We start from the raw sequence: 17,499 nt of genomic DNA, 5'->3' as shown, positions 1-17,499 counted from the left end.
CATTTCAGTACGAGCAGTAGCAGCATTATAATCCCATGAACGCACAGAACCATCACCATTAAACTGAAGTAAAGATTGTGGCCTACTTGCACGCTCAGCTTTAGATGCACAAGCAATACGATGTCGATGCAAATGACCTGTACCACCCTTAGCAGTTAACTGTGATTTGCAGTAGTGACATTTTGCTGCATACCTGACTTTCTTACCATTAACTTGTTTGTAGAGTTGCTCGAAGTCATTCCACACATCAGAGGTGGTTTTCCTACCTCGCTTGTTACCTGTGTCCGAGCTGCTGCCTACAACAGTTGGGCTTGCACTCGGCGTTGGCGTGAACGAAGATCTGCCACCGACGCCATCCTCAATGGAGGTCGGATGATTCAGAGTCGGATCTGCGGTAGACGCTGTTGTGGCTTGCCGTTGAGGTAGAGACAGGGTGGCCGTGGCCCGTGCACCGAGCTGGGGAAGTGGAGTCGGGGCGCCACCTCCATTTCCTTGCGCCATTGCCGACGTCGAGGAAGCTCGCGGGCTCGCTGCGCACAGGGAAGAGCAGCGTGTGTTACCTAGCGGGTGGCGGAACAGGGAGGCGGCGCGACCGCGCGGGACAGGGAGGCGGCGCGAGAAGCCGAGAACGAGGGAGCAGGGAATGAGGCGGAGGCGGCGCGCAAATACCTGACCGTCTGGGAACGAGGCCGAGAACGAGGGAGCAGGGAATGAGCAGGGAACGAGCGACTGCGCGAGAAGGCGACCGTGCAAATACCTGACGGAGGGAACGAGCGACCGCTCGAGAAGGCGGAGGGAACGAGCGACCACGCGAGAAGGCGACGGCGAGTCGGCGACCGCGCGAGCAGGGAACGAGCGAGCGGCGGTGGTCGGTGGGAAGGGAAGAGTGGAAGACTTAGGGTTTGCTGTGCGGCGTGCGCTGCCAAATAGAATTGGTGTGGCGGCCGTGTGCCCGTGTGGGTGGGGTGGGAAGTGGCCGTTGGATCGGACGGTCGACGGATAGGATCGCTAGGGACTAGGGTTTTTAAGTTTAGTGGGCTTTAGTGTGCCTTAGTTAAATGGGTCGTGCCAGGCCGGCCTGTGTGCTTGAGTTGAGGCCCAGGCACGGCCCATGCATTGTGCCAGGCCGCCCTGGGCCCGCAAATAGGTTGGGTCGTGCCGGGCCTGGGCCGTGCCTAAAATTGTGTGCTTTGGGCCGGCCTGTTAGGCACAACCCAAATGTACACCTATAGTGTGTGGGCGGCTGGGCGCTGGCTGATCGTTCTCGCGCGAATCCAAAGCGCTCGTCTCTCCATTTTGTTAGTTCGTAGTTTATTAGGAAAATTCAAGGCCTCATTTTGAATGTACGAATTTCAAAAGAATCTTAGGTTCCGTTTGTTTCGTTGGAATTTAATTTCATTTTAATAATTATAATTTAGACAAAACTAATTAAGTTTATATATTTATATATATAATATATTTGTATATTGTTATAAATCATATGAGAGATAGTTATATAGTACATTTATATTATAGCGAAGCAAGTAGAAGAGTGTGCTATAAGTTGAAATAGTATGTAAATCTATAAAATCAATTTTCATTTCTCACCTCATGAATTTGAGATAGACTTATATGATAACTTTGGAAAGTAGTGGAATGTCACGTTCTAAAAAAATATTTCCATTAGTAAGATTTCAATTCCTCAAAATGGATATATAGAAATTTTATAGAAATCAGTTTATTTTCACACGGAAAATTTCTTGTCTTTTCAAACAAGGAGTTTATGAAAACCCAATGCCAGCTTTAGCCTTTAAGGGGATTGAGCTGTAAATTACTTTAAGTTACACCTCAATCCACTTCAATACATGTGGATTATAGTCAATACTAGAGTACCCAAATTAAACCTTAAAGAGACCGGACGGTGCTGCCGAGCGACCGAGCCCTTAGGCCATAGGGCTCCATCTTATACACATAAATAATATTATATTAATATTATAAGATTACTCTATTTATATATAATGAATATGAAGTGTGTGTAATGAGAAAAACAAACTATATTATTTTTTACCTCCTGTTCTTTTTTTATTTGTTGTATTTTAGTTAAAATGAATTAGTGGGTGACAAATATCAAAAATGGAGGTATTATTATCTGTTCGATCAGTGAAATTGAACGGATTTGTCTGCTATTACATCATTCCTTACTAGCTAATAATAATTACTAGCATCTCCAAATTCATATGATAAACGTATAATAAATCAACTCATATAGAATAAAATGACATCTCAAACTAAAAATATCATGTCAGCTGAAACAACGATGGAAAACATGCCTCGTAACACCCTCTCGGGAGCATAAACAACATATCAAGGTTATATTTTTAATAGTTTATATTGAGGTGTTGTTTAGCTCATATATTTGTAACCTGAACGACAACTAATAAAGTTAAAACATGTTTGTTTAAGTCCAATCGTAATCAGATGCCACACTAGAAACTTATATCGACCTATTTAAATTTGTTACCGCTGGTACTCGAGTGTGGATCAATATCATTATCGTTTACGTTATATTTCATGAAGCAAACAACACCTGAGTTTTTATTGGCAAAATTTATATGTAATATTAACAAGAGCCTCTATTTAAATTTCGTTTTAGATCCCTGAAATCTCAGAATCGCCACTAGGACAACCTAATTAATCTATAGCTCTACTATATCAAACACTAGTTTTGTTTAGAGTAAAACCGATACTGGTGAAAGTGAATGAGTCGAATGCCTCTGTTTCTTTATTGCATTTCATATATATACATGCCCAAAATACAATAATGGAGTATCATGTTGGAGAGACGCCCACTCGTCCACGTTTGTTGGGTAGAGAACATGCGGGGACCATGTCCCTTGGTCCAGCAACCGCGAGAGTAGTTAACAAGTGCTTGTCTCTCTTAACACTCCCCCTTAAGCAGTTGTCCATCATATATATCCTCCTTAAAAACCCTGTAAGTAAAATAGGAGGTTTGCAATAATATATTGTGTAATACTTAGGAAAACCAGTTGGGAAAATTTTGGAGAAAATCAACAGTATATGTGTGTTTGGTGTCTCTATCGAAAACCCCTGATGGGAAAATCAAGAGACAGACATATGCTTGTGTTGACATTGCCTCATTAAAAACCTAATATGAGAAAACATATAGTAAAACTCATATAGGGAAAGAGTACAATGTGATGTTAGTATTAGGTTTGATCAAAGAGATACTCCCCTTGATGCAAGCAAATCTCTAAGTTGACGCATACCAATACCTTAACACATATCTGAGAGCACCTAGAGGGGGTGAATAGGTTATCCAGTAATAATTAGCTCTAAACAACACAAACTTAGTTTACAATATGTGTCAGTGAAAACTAAACCCTAAAAGTTAGGATGTTAAGAGAGAAGAAGAGAGAACTCTTCACTTGATTGCTCCTTTAAGATGAGTATTAGACTTAGGGGAAATAATGCAAGTGAGTAGAGAACCCAGGAAGACAATAATTGCAAAAGGTAAATGGACAACAAACACATCGATTTTTACCGTGGTTCGACCAATGCCTACTCCACGTTGTGGTGACCTCCTTTGGTCAAGGGTTGCACTCAACTACTCTCAAGTAATTCAAAGATCAAACTTGAGTGCCACAATAGTCTTCCTTATACTAATATCCCTTTGTGAGGAATCTCCACAAATCGCTCTCGCGCCTTACACAAATGTTTACAATCAAAATCGGAGTAAGGGTAGGAGTACAAACGCACACAAGAGCACAACACAGCAACAACACGCACACAGGCAAAAAGATAGAGCGCACGAAACAAAACAATAGAGTTACAACTCAAGAACACAGCCAAATCTCTCTCTAACAAATCAACAGCGTGGTCGTAATGGTTCGAAGTTGTAGTGTGCTCAAAGGGTTCTTGGGAAACAACTCCATGCATCTAAGGGTCCTTTTATAGCCCCAAGGGACCAAAGGGTCGTTTGATCTTCATTTGGAAGGCTCTGGTTGCCTTCTGTCTGCAGGTGTACCGGACTGTCAGATGCACACTTAACACTACACAGTCACTGATTCATTTCCTTCCCTGGCGAAGTCGACCGTTGCCAACTGTTGTACGTCATTGGTCACTTGGTACACCAGACAGTACGGTGGCGCACCAGACAGTTTGGTGCAGCTTAGTGACCGTTGGATGAGCTGATGTGTCCGACACCGATTACGCGACCGACCGTTAGCACGGGGTAGAGTGCTAACCGCTTGGAGCACCAGACTGTCCGGTGAATTATAGCCAACAAACCTCGGCGTCTTTCCGAGAGTGGCATGTTCGACCACCGATGACTAGACTAGGACCAGCCAACAGTTTGGGTACGAGACAATGTCCGATGTACACCGGACAGTCCTGTGTGGCCCAGACTAGCCCATGTTTGGCCAAACTTTGTCGAACATATTTTTCTTCAATTTAGCTGTAATACCCAACTTGTAAGAAGATATAAAGGGGGGGGGGGGTAAAATTATTATTATTTTTATACGTGCCATCTCTATTCACCATCTCATGTGAACACCACATTTAAAAATAAAGGATTAATAAAAGTCATACCATTAAATTGTGCATCATGCTGGTTTTTGAATGTGTATCTAGTTTTATTTAAAATCTAATCTCAGACTTGAAATTCATATCATATTTGAATATAGTAATCCAAAAAAATCGAAATAGAAAATTTAAAGAAAGAAAGAAAGAGTGTAATTATGTATGGGTCAAAATTGCTCAGCCCAACACCTCATCCCATTCCGTCGGCCACCCCCTCCAAAATCCTTTTCTTTATTCATTTGCCAGAACCTGTGTCACCATATCATCAGCATGACATAAGCATGCAAATTAACCAACGCTTGTATCCCAGCCTCATGTGCTTCCGCACGCGCTAGCGTCTTTGCTCAACCGTGCTGACACATGGGACCCCTTGCCAGCTTCCTCTCCCTTGTTCACGAGCACAAACAGCACGAGCTGGGTCATCTTCTCCAGGACTCATGTCTGTTGCCCAGAGCCGTCATGCGCACAGATATTTTCTCGTCCAGAATACGACCCCTTCCTCTTCGATCGGGACCCATGGTCCAGCCTCTCCCATGCGCATAGCTTATGAATCATCTCCCACGCGATCGTATTCCATTGCAACCACCTCCGTAAACATTACATGCTCAAGCTCTTCGTTCCTAGTCCGTTGAGATCCCTTCCGGGATTTTCGTGGTCGCTGCAACAAACCAGGCCGTCATCTATGGATCGACCAATCTTTCCTCGTTTGTTTGCTCTGAATATATAATCGTGCCCCATCATCCATTTAACCTCAGCTCGCAGCCGCCAAGTCAACCAAGCCCCTTCCAGCCGTCTCCCACCTCTAGCAAATCCCCACGCTCCTCTCGATCCATTCTAGCCGACCGTCGATCTCCCTAGCCATGGCGTCCGGCCCTAGCTCCTAGCCAGGGCAAGGCAGGGGTCTCCAGCACCGGATTCCTACGGGTAAAGAGCAAGCCGTCGTGGCAATCCGGGGTGTACGCCGATTTCCAGCCTCACCGTCGACCCCCGGCACGTTCCTCCCTCGTCGCCAGTGGAACTCCCTCCGCTTACCTGACCATCCTTGCCCTGCGCCTTGGCTCTTGGACATCGTGCTCATCCATGGTAGCAAATCCACACCCTCGTTCCCAAGCTCCTGCTCCACCGTACCCCTCTGCTCCTCGGTGGGTCGCAGAACACCATTGGCGGGCACGCAGTCGTGGTCGCCCCGTACCTGCCACCACTTCCGGTAAGAACCATCTCATTGCATTCGCCGTGCTGCCCTCGTAATCTACCTGTACCACGCTTTCGGAAAAGTCTTGGGCGCCTGATGTGAATCTCGGCCATGGCGCCGCCGCTACTGCACTGCTGGCACTACTGCCTGGTGGCCGGAAAAAGAGAGAGAAAGGAGAGATTGTGGTGGCCGTAGATCAGTTAATGGGTGGATGAGATGGGGTTGCAGTATACCTTTTCGCCCATTTAGATCTGGCAGTAGATTTTGGGATCGATGGTCCGAATCCGGGTGGGTGCGCACCGTTAGATGGCGATCTGATGGCCAGTAATAGATGCACGCTTACCCTTCCACCGGAGTTTGATCCGTGCCGTAGGATTTGTGACGAACGATCCTGATTAGAAGATAGTAACGTTTCGGTCAGATCTGATATCCGCCGTTGATCTCTGTATTGACGGCCGTGATTGGATGATACCCCTTCGCTGTACACTTCTTTTAAAAGAGCCCCCGGCCTTTCTCGGTATAAACCCGCAGTCCAAAACAGTGTTAGAATAATTGCAGCTTGACCCCTAATCTTCCGCAGAATAGTGTCCCCAGTCCATTCAGCGAATAAAAGGGAATAAATTAATTTAGGAAAAGGATTTTTAGTGCAAAAATAAATCTTGAAACTTGTTTAATTCATATTTAATTCATTTTAACTCCAAATTGATCTATTCCAATTGCATTAAATTCATTTAAATATTGTTGATCATCTAGTGACCTCAGTTTGTCATGAAACATAGATTAAAAATTATGTACCTAGTTTCTTTTGTATCCGACACTTAAACCTTCAATAAATCATAGCTTCTTAACCGTAACTCCAAATTTAGTGGTTTATGTTCCCACGATCTCGTAGCGACGCGTAGATCATTATTATGTAGTTTATTCTTATGTTTGATGTAATGTTAATTTTGCCTATACCATGTTTGTCTGTATTGCTACGTTTAGCTGTGAGGACACATGTCACCTGACGATCATCCTGGTACCTGGAATCTCAAGTCCCAGGCAAGTTGTGCCCTTGATCACTTCTTTTTACCCAACCATGTTCTGATTAATCATAATGATCTGCATAGGTTAATTTTGATGGGACCCAATAGGTTACCCTAGTTTGATTATCTTTATACCTTGTTACCACTGAACTTTTTGGGTAGTACTTGCTAGTGCTTTATGTGGTTTTGGGTATGAAGATACATTACTCATGATTATACTTTTGTTATCCGTTGTTATTTATCGTTCATGATAAGATCATTATGTTAATTGGAACATGGAGCGACCACCCGGGAAAACAGTGCTACCACAAGGGTATAATGGGACGCCCTTGGCTGATTAATTAGGAAAGCTAGTGGAGGACTACCTTACCCGAAAGGGGCAAGGGCAGTAGGGGAGTGGTCAGTGTAGGGAGGCCCTCGGGAGGATTTTGCTGCGATGGCGGTCCTGCAAGGGATTCCTGCATTGGAGCTTCCTATAAACTGTAGCGGGTTTTCTGAAGCTAGTGGAACTTTGTAAAGGCCTCGTAGTGTTACCCTGCCTCGCCTCCTCGGTAGAGGTGTATGGGAAGTCGCGATCCCTTGGCAGATGGGTAACATGACTTGTGGGTAAAGATGCGCAACCTCTGTAGAGTGTAAAACTGGTATACTAGCCGTGCTCACGGTCATGAGCAGCTCGGACCCTCACATGATTAATTTATGGAACTAAATTCAATATGTCATATGCATTGCATCGCAGGTGATGTTGTTACTTTGGTTCTATTACTTAATTGGGATGGTATTTACTTATACTTAGTAATTGCTAATAAAATTTTGACCAACTTTAAAAGCAATGCTCAGCTCTAACCATCCTCTTTGGTAAGCCTTACACTTCACGTGAGCTCCCACCTTTGGCGAGTTCATGCACATTATTCCCCACAACTTGTTGAGCGATGAACGTATGTGAGCTCACTCTTGCTGTCTCACACCCCCCACAGGTCAAAAACAGGTACCGCAGGATGAGGCGCGTGGAGGATGCTGCGATGTGTTCGTGAGAGGTCTAGGTCGTCGTCTCCCAGTCAACTTTGGGTTGCTGGACCGTTGTCTCCATATAATGTAATTATTTATTTATTTTGTACAAAACTCCGATTATATAGTAAAGATGCGACATTCGATCCTGTGCCATGATTCACCATATGTGTGAGACTTGGTCCCAGCACACCTGGTGATTATGTTCGCGCCCGGGCTTTGGACCCCTAAAACCCGGGTGTGACAGAAGTGGTATCAGAGGAATGTTGACTGTAGGACGAAACCTAGATAGAACTGGACCACCATTATCTACTTACCTTTGCTACTCTGATTCTTTCTAAACTTTTCTTAAGCTATTCTCATATATTTCCGCTTACTCTGATTATTCTTATCTTTTCTTTCTAAAGACAAATGTGGATTTCACACTTTGAAATCCCGTACCTAAAGTGACATTTAGGAATAGGAGACCTAATCTTAGGAACAAAAACAAAACTATTTTTATCTCTATGCTTGAACGATTGTTCTTATGATACTTGTCTGATTTGGATCTTTAATTGAGTGGGATGAGTTGTTGAGTAATCTGCATATAAAAAAATGCTTATAAAATTAACTAGATAAACTAGATTATCACTCATTAAAGTATCTAGCCTAACAATATCCATCTCATCTTAAAATATTCGTATTCTGCACCCATAGATCCATCTTATCTCAAAAGATTCTACCTTATCTTTATGGATTCATCATGCCCTAATTAGCATATTTATCCCACTCTAGAATAACAACTATGATCTAATCCAAAGTAATTAGATATTATCTAGTCTAATCTAGTCATACCAATCTAATCTAGATCCCATCTAATCTAATATGGTCCAATCTAAAGTGAGTTACTTAACGGACTAGTTAATACTAGTGAAATAGATTAGACCCTGCTGGCCATGTTTTAACTTAAATTAGTACATCAGACCAAACCACCCATGAACAAATAACTTACCAGCATATTCATGGTGACCATCCCTCCCATCCTAGATGTTGCCATAATACACTTATCTTGTGCCAGCAGCCTGTTAACCATCTGTCCTTACCTACAAGTTATCCTAACTACATGTCCCTAATTCGGATAAAGACTTCAAGAACGAAGATCGAAGATGATCGAGCTCATCAAATCAAGGAAGGATAAGATTCAAGCTAGATCTTCAAAAGGAATCAAGATCCACAATTTGGGTGGAGTCTTTTCTTACCTTACTCTTTCGTACCCAAACCCATCTATACTTTAAAGACATCTTATTATACTACATAATAAAGTGGATATACATACCCATGCTTTCATAACCACTATCTAAATAACATGAAACTTCTTAATTCTTAAACTAATTAGAAGTTAAAGGCTAAATTATAAATAGAGCTTTTTACATCCCCGTCCTTACAAATCTCGAGGACGAGATTTCTGTTAAGGAGGGTAGGATTTGTAATACCCAACTTGTAAGAAGATATAAAAGGGGGGGGGGGGGGTAAAATTATTATTATTTTTATACGTGCCATCTCTATTCACCATCTCATGTGAACACCACATTTAAAAATAAAGGATTAATAAAAGTCATACCATTAAATTGTGCATCATGCTGGTTTTTGAATGTGTATCTAGTTTTATTTAAAATCTAATCTCAGACTTGAAATTCATATCATATTTGAATATAGTAATCCAAAAAAATCGAAATAGAAAATTTAAAGAAAGAAAGAAAGAGTGTAATTGTGTATGGGTCAAAATTGCTCAGCCCAACACCTCATCCCATTCCGCCGGCCACCCCCCCTCCAAAATCCTTTTCTTTATTCATTTGCCAGAACCTGTGTCACCATATCATCAGCATGACATAAGCATGCAAATTAACCAACGCTTGTATCCCAGCCTCATGTGCTTCCGCACGCGCTAGCGTCTTTGCTCAACCGTGCTGACACATGGGACCCCTTGCCAGCTTCCTCTCCCTTGTTCACGAGCACAAACAGCACGAGCTGGGTCATCTTCTCCAGGACTCACGTCTGTTGCCCAGAGCCGTCATGCGCACAGATATTTTCTCGTCCAGAATACGACCCCTTCCTCTTCGATCGGGACCCATGGTCTAGCCTCTCCCATGCGCATAGCTTATGAATCATCTCCCACGCGATCGTATTCCATTGCAACCACCTCCGTAAACATTACATGCTCAAGCTCTTCGTTCCTAGTCCGTTGAGATCCCTTCCGGGATTTTCGTGGTCGCTGCAACAAACCAGGCCGTCATCTATGGATCGACCAATCTTTCCTCGTTTGTTTGCTCTGAATATATAATCGTGCCCCCTCATCCATTTAACCTCAGCCCGCAGCCGCCAAGTCAACCAAGCCCCTTCCAGCCGTCTCCCACCTCTAGCAAATCCCCACGCTCCTCTCGATCCATTCTAGCCGACCGTCGATCTCCCTAGCCATGGCGTCCGGCCCTAGCTCCTAGCCAGGGCAAGACAGGGGTCTCCAGCACCGGATTCCTACGGGTAAAGAGCAAGCCGCCGTGGCAATCCGGGGTGTACGCCGATTTCCAGCCTCACCGTCGACCCCCCGGCACGTTCCTCCCTCGTCGCCAGTGGAACTCCCTCCGCTTACCTGACCATCCTTGCCCTGCGCCTTGGCTCTTGGACATCGTGCTCATCCATGGTAGCAAATCCACACCCTCGTTCCCAAGCTCCTGCTCCACCGTACCCCTCTGCTCCTCGGTGGGTCGCGGAACACCATTGGCGGGCACGCAGTCGTGGTCGCCCCGTACCTGCCACCACTTCCGGTAAGAACCATCTCATTGCATTCGCCGTGCTGCCCTCGTAATCTACCTGTACCACGCTTTCGGAAAAGTCTTGGGCACCTGATGTGAATCTCGGCCATGGCACCGCCGCTACTGCACTGCTGGCACTACTGCCTGGTGGCCGGAAAAAGAGAGAGAAAGGAGAGATTGTGGTGGCCGTAGATCAGTTAATGGGTGGATGAGATGGGGTTGCAGTATACCTTTTCGCCCATTTAGATCTGGCAGTAGATTTTGGGATCGATGGTCCGAATCCGGGTGGGTGCGCACCGTTAGATGGCGATCTGATGGCCAGTAATAGATGCGCGCTTACCCTTCCACCGGAGTTTGATCCGTGCCGTAGGATTTGTGACGAACGATCCTGATTAGAAGATAGTAACGTTTCAGCCAGATCTGATATCCGCTGTTGATCTCTGTATTGACGGCCGTGATTGGATGATACCCCTTCGCTGTACACTTCTTTTAAAAGAGCCCCCGGCCTTTCTCGGTATAAACCCGCAGTCCAAAACAGTGTTAGAATAATTGCAGCTTGACCCCTAATCTTCCGCAGAATAGTGTCCCCAGTCCATTCAGCGAATAAAAGGGAACAAATTAATTTAGGAAAAGGATTTTTAGTGCAAAAATAAATCTTGAAACTTGTTTAATTCATATTTAATTCATTTTAACTCCAAATTGATCTATTCCAATTGCATTAAATTCATTTAAATACTGTTGATCATCTAGTGACCTCAGTTTGTCATGAAACATAGATTAAAAATTATGTACCTAGTTTCTTTTGTATCCGACACTTAAACCTTCAATAAATCATAGCTTCTTAACCGTAACTCCAAATTTAGTGGTTTATGTTCCCACGATCTCGTAGCGACGCGTAGATCATTATTATGTAGTTTATTCTTATGTTTGATGTAATGTTAATTTTGCCTATACCATGTTTGTCTGTATTGCTACGTTTAGCAGTGAGGACACATGTCACCTGACGATCATCCTGGTACCTGGAATCTCAAGTCCCAGGCAAGTTGTGCCCTTGATCACTTCTTTTTACCCAGCCATGTTCTGATTAATCATAATGATCTGCATAGGTTAATTTTGATGGGACCCAATAGGTTACCCTAGTTTGATTATCTTTATACCTTGTTACCACTGAACTTTTTGGGTAGTACTTGCTAGTGCTTTATGTGGTTTTGGGTATGAAGATACATTACTCATGATTATACTTTTGTTATCCGTTGTTATTTATCGTTCATGATAAGATCATTATGTTAATTGGAACATGGAGCGACCACCCGGGAAAACAGTGCTACCACAAGGGTATAATGGGACGCCCTTGGCTGATTAATTAGGAAAGCTAGTGGAGGACTACCTTACCCGAAAGGGGCAAGGGCAGTAGGGGAGTGGTCAGTGTAGGGAGGCCCTCGGGAGGATTTTGCTGCGATGGCGGTCCTGCAAGGGATTCCTGCATTGGAGCTTCCTATAAACTGTAGCGGGTTTTCTAAAGCTAGTGGAACTTTGTAAAGGCCTCGTAGTGTTACCCTGCCTCGCCTCCTCGGTAGAGGTGTATGGGAAGTCGCGATCCCTTGGCAGATGGGTAACATGACTTGTGGGTAAAGATGCGCAACCTCTGTAGAGTGTAAAACTGGTATACTAGCCGTGCTCACGGTCATGAGCAGCTCGGACCCTCACATGATTAATTTATGGAACTAAATTCAATATGTCATATGCATTGCATCGCAGGTGATGTTGTTACTTTGGTTCTATTACTTAATTGGGATGGTATTTACTTATACTTAGTAATTGCTAATAAAATTTTGACCAACTTTAAAAGCAATGCTCAGCTCTAACCATCCTCTTTGGTAAGCCTTACACTTCACGCGAGCTCCCACCTTTGGCGAGTTCATGCACATTATTCCCCACAACTTGTTGAGCGATGAACGTATGTGAGCTCACTCTTGCTGTCTCACACCCCCATAGGTCAAAAACAGGTACCGCAGGATGAGGCGCGTGGAGGATGCTGCGATGTGTTCGTGAGAGGTCTAGGTCGTCGTCTCCCAGTCAACTTTGGGTTGCTGGACCGTTGTCTCCATATAATGTAATTATTTATTTATTTTGTACAAAACTCCGATTATATAGTAAAGATGTGACATTCGATCCTGTGCCATGATTCACCATATGTGTGAGACTTGGTCCCAGCACACCTGGTGATTATGTTCGCGCCCGGGCTTTGGACCCCTAAAACCCGGGTGTGACATTAGCTCAACTTCATATAGTCCCTCACTTAGACAAACATGATTAGTATCTAACATAATTGACTAAGTGCTAGAAGCATACCTTTTTTCACTTGGAACCATATAGATTTGTAGTATGCCCATTTTCAAGCCTAAAAGTGTTTTTCCTCAATTTGCTTTACAACTACATGTGCTCATGCTCATGAGAGAAGTTGTTAGTCCATAGTAATGTGTTGAACATTTAATCACCAAAACAAATATAAATGGCCCAAGGGCACATTTCCCTTTCAATATCCGAAATGTGGAATAAGGTAGTGGCTTAGTGAATAAGTCTACGAGATTGTCACAAGACTTTGTTTGCATGACTCTAATTTAACCACTCTGTTGAAGTTGATGAGGATAGAATAACTTGGGAGATATATGTTTGGTAACATTCATCTTGATATAATCTTGTTGTATTTGAGCAACACATGTTGCATTATCTTCATAGATAATGGTGGGTGATTCAATGGAATGAATCCCACATGATGATTGAATGTGATTAATCACCCTTCGAAGCTAGACACATTCACATGAGGCTTCATACAAGGCAATAATCTCTGAATGATTAGTGGATGTAGTTACTAGAGTTTGCTTGGAGGACTTACAAGAAATAGCAGTTCCATCATTCGAAATGCAAACCCAATTTGAGACCTTCCATTGTGGGGGTCTGATAGATAACCACCATCTGTGTACCCTACAAGGCTAGGATCTTGATTTCTTCCGTAGAATAGACCGAGATCTGTCATGTTGAAAGTCGCCTAGTGGGGGGTGAATAGGCGGAAACTGAAATTTACAAACTTAAAGCACAACTACAAGCTGGGTTAGCGTTAGAATAAAATCCGAGTCCGAAAGAGAGGGGAAAACAAATCAACCAAAGAAATAGAGTGGATGACACAATGATTTGTTTTACCGAGGTTTGGTTCCAAAGAACCTAGTCCCCGTTGAGGTGGTCACAAAGACCGAGTCTCTTTCAACCCTTTCCCTCTCTCAAACGGTCACCTAGATCGAGTGAGCTTTCTCCTTAATCAAACGGGTCACTTAGACCCCACAAGAATCACCACACACTTGGTGTCTCTTGCTTTGATTACAAGTGCTTTGAAGAACAAGAATGGGGAAGAAGAAAGCGATCCAAGAACAAGAGCTCAAAGAACACGAGCAAAACACTCTCTCTAGTCACTAGGTGTCTGGAGTGTGTTTGGGACTTGGAGAGGCTTTGATTCTATTGAATTGTGTCTTGTATTGATTGCACTAGCTCTTGTATTGAATGAGATGTATGAAAAACTTAGATGATTGGAGTGGTGGTGGTTGGCGGTATTTATAGCCCCAACCACCAAACCAACCGTTGAGGAGGCTGTCTGTCGATGGGCGCATCGGACAGTCCGGTGCGCCACCGGACACTGTCCGGTGCGCCAGCCACGTCACCCAACCGTTAGGGTTCTAACGGTTTCGACCGTTGGAACTCTGACATCATGGGGGCACCGGACAGTCACCGTTCACTGTCCGGTGCGCCTTCTGGCGCTGCTCTGACTCTGCGCGAACTGTCCACGCACTGTTCACGTTTGTAGGCGACCGTTGGAGTTGACTGTTGCGCTCAATAGTCGTTGCTCCACTGGCACACCGGACAGTCCGGTGGCACACCGGACAGTCCGGTGAATTATAGCGGAGCGGCGTCTGAGAAACCCGAAGTGAAGAGTTCAGACTGTACGGCCCCTGGTGCACCGGACACTGTCCGGTGCGCCAGACCAGGGTTCTCTTCGATTTCTTTTGCTCCTTTGTTTTGAACCCTAACGTGGACCTTTCTATTGGTTTGTGTTAAACCTTTAGCACCTGTAGAATATATAATCTAGAGCAAACTAGTTAGTCCAATTATTTGTGTTGGGCATTTCAAACACCAAAATCATTTAGGAAAAGGTTTGACCCTATTTCCCTTTCACATGCCATGGATATATTGAAGAACATTCTTGATTCTAGTCCAATGGCGTTTGGTAGGGGATGCTCTATGTCTAGCAAGTAAATTTACCGCAAAAGCAATATCAAGTCTTGTATTGTTTGCTAGATACATAAGTGCTCCGATTGCACTAAGATATGGGTACTCAGGACCCAAAATCTCTTCTCCGTCGTCACGTGGTCGAAATGGATCCTTTTCCTTTTCTAGGGTACGGACGATCATTGGAGTTTTAGACGAGTATGCTTTGTCCATATCGAATTTACTCAATACTTTTTGGGCATAAGCAGACTGATGAACGAGAATGCCCATTGGAAGATGCTCAATTTGCAAACCTAAGCAATATTTGGTTTTACCCAAATCCTTCATCTCAAATTTCGTCTTTAGAAGATTGCGTGCTTCATCAACATCACGTTTATGGCCGATGATGTTAAAGTCATCTACATATACTGACATGATGGAGAAACATGTAGAAGATTTCTTTACGAAGACACATGGCAATCATCACTGTTAGAATAACCCTTATCCGTAAGGAATTCCTTTAGTCGGTTGTACCACATTCTCCCTGACTGTTTTAAGCCATATAGAGATTTAGTAAGTTAACACGAAACATGTTACGATTTTTCCATTATTCGGTACAAGTATTCCATCAGGAACTTTCATGTATGTGTCCGAATCTAGTGACCCATAAAGATATGCGGTCACGACGTCCATCAACCGCAGTAATATACATTTTTGTACTACCAATGAATTAAAAATCGGAAGGTTATTCCATTCATAACAGGAGAATATGTCTCATTGTAGCCAATGCCTAGTCTTTGGGTAAACCCTTGAGCAACTAATCTCACCTTATATCTCACAACCTCATTGTTCCCATTCCGTTTCCAGGTGAAAACCCATTTGAATCCAACAGGATGGATTCTGAGAGGTGTAGGTATCACATATGTGAATACCTTTCTTTTTGCTAGTGAGGATAATTTAGAGTTAATTGCTTCTTTCTATTTGGTCTAGTCCGAGCGTTATTGACACTCTGCCATGGATTTAGGATCTGGGTCAGATAGAAGGTTACCAGCTATGATTGATGAGAAACATGAATTGGCGACCATATTTTTACGATCATACAACTTTCCAGAACGAGTATAATTAATGGAAATCTCTTGTACCCCATGAAACTCTTCTAGATTCATAGGAAGATTAGATTCAGGGCGTTCTAATGTACCAACAACATCTGAAATGTGCACTTGAGTGTTGGCTTGTGGATGTACAATATCCACTTGGTGTCCATCAATTGATGGTTGACTTTCATTTACTGTTTTGGAGGAACATATGTTCCTCTCTTTCCTTGGACGCTTAGTAGAAGCATTATCCTGCTTAGCATCCCTTCCCCTCTTTGGTTGAGAAGATGGCTGAATGGTTTTTCTTGGTACCTCCACTCGACTGGGCGCATAAACAACATGATTCAAGGATTTTGTGACACCATTATAGTCAGTAAATGCATCAGGCAGATTATTAGCAAAATGTTGCAATTCTATAATTTTCTGAACTTGAAGTTCAGTTTCCTAGGTTGGAGGATCTGAGGATAGGATGAATTTGTCATCCTAGTTGATTTACTGGCCTTCATTAGGATACTTGAATTCTTTCCCTAATGCCAGGAAATGGTCCTCGTTAAAGATGCAATCAGCGAAACAAGTTGTGTACAAATCCCTACAAGGGGCTCTAGGTATTTGATGATCGATGGGGATTGATATCCCACATAGATGCCCAATTTTCTATGAGGTCCCATAGCTATTCGCTGAGGCAGTGAAATAGGGGTGTAAACCGCACATCCAAAATTTCGCGAATGGGAAATATTTGGAGGATTTTCTCGTATCAAGTTGTCGGCGTTTCGACCCCGGGGGGTCCCTGGACCGACGAGTAAAATTGTCGCGGTGTGCCCCAGCCCAGATGGGTTGGCGCGAGATGGAACACAAAGGGGGAAAAACCGCAGCTCGTGTTATCCTGCGCCAGGGGGATGCGCTTGCAGTAGGGGTTACAAGCGTTCGCGAGGGAGAGAGAGAGAGAGAGAGGGAGCCGGTCCGTCAGCCCGTCCTCCCGCGCGACGACCCCCCCGCATGAGGGCCCTGGACCTTCCTTTTATAGATGCAAGGAGAGGGTCCAGGTGTACAACGGGGGTGTAGCTATGTGCTAACGTGTCCGACAGAGAGGTGCCAAAGCCCTGTGTACATGCCAACATGGCTGTCGGAGAGGTGCTGGAGCCCTGTGTAAGCGGTATCGTGGCCGTCAGAGGAGCGCCTGAGCCCTGTAGAAGCACAGCTGTCGGGGCTGCTGGGATGTTGCTGACGTCTCCTTGCTTCCGTAGGGGGTTGAGAATCCACCGTCGTCATGGACGCACGCGGGGAGCCATCATTACTTGTTACCGGGGCGAGCCTGGATGGGACGCCGGTCTTGTTCCCCCGTAGCCTGAGCTAGCTAGGGGTAGGGTAATGATGCATCCTCCGTGGTGCGGTCGGTTCAAGCCCAAGGTTGGGCGAGGCGGAGACTCTTCCTGAGGCCGAGGCTGGGGTCGGGCGAGGGTGCGATTCCTCCCGAGGTCGAGGTTGAGGCCGAGCCCTAGGGTCGGGCGAGGCAGAGACTTCCTCCTGAGGCCGAGGCTCAAGGTCGGGCGAGGCAGAGC

Source organism: Zea mays, chromosome 8, assembly GCF_902167145.1.
Source record: "Zea mays cultivar B73 chromosome 8, Zm-B73-REFERENCE-NAM-5.0, whole genome shotgun sequence".
In the NCBI taxonomy this organism is placed as follows: Eukaryota; Viridiplantae; Streptophyta; class Magnoliopsida; order Poales; family Poaceae; genus Zea; species Zea mays.
Note: the sequence above shows the minus strand (reverse complement) of the source record.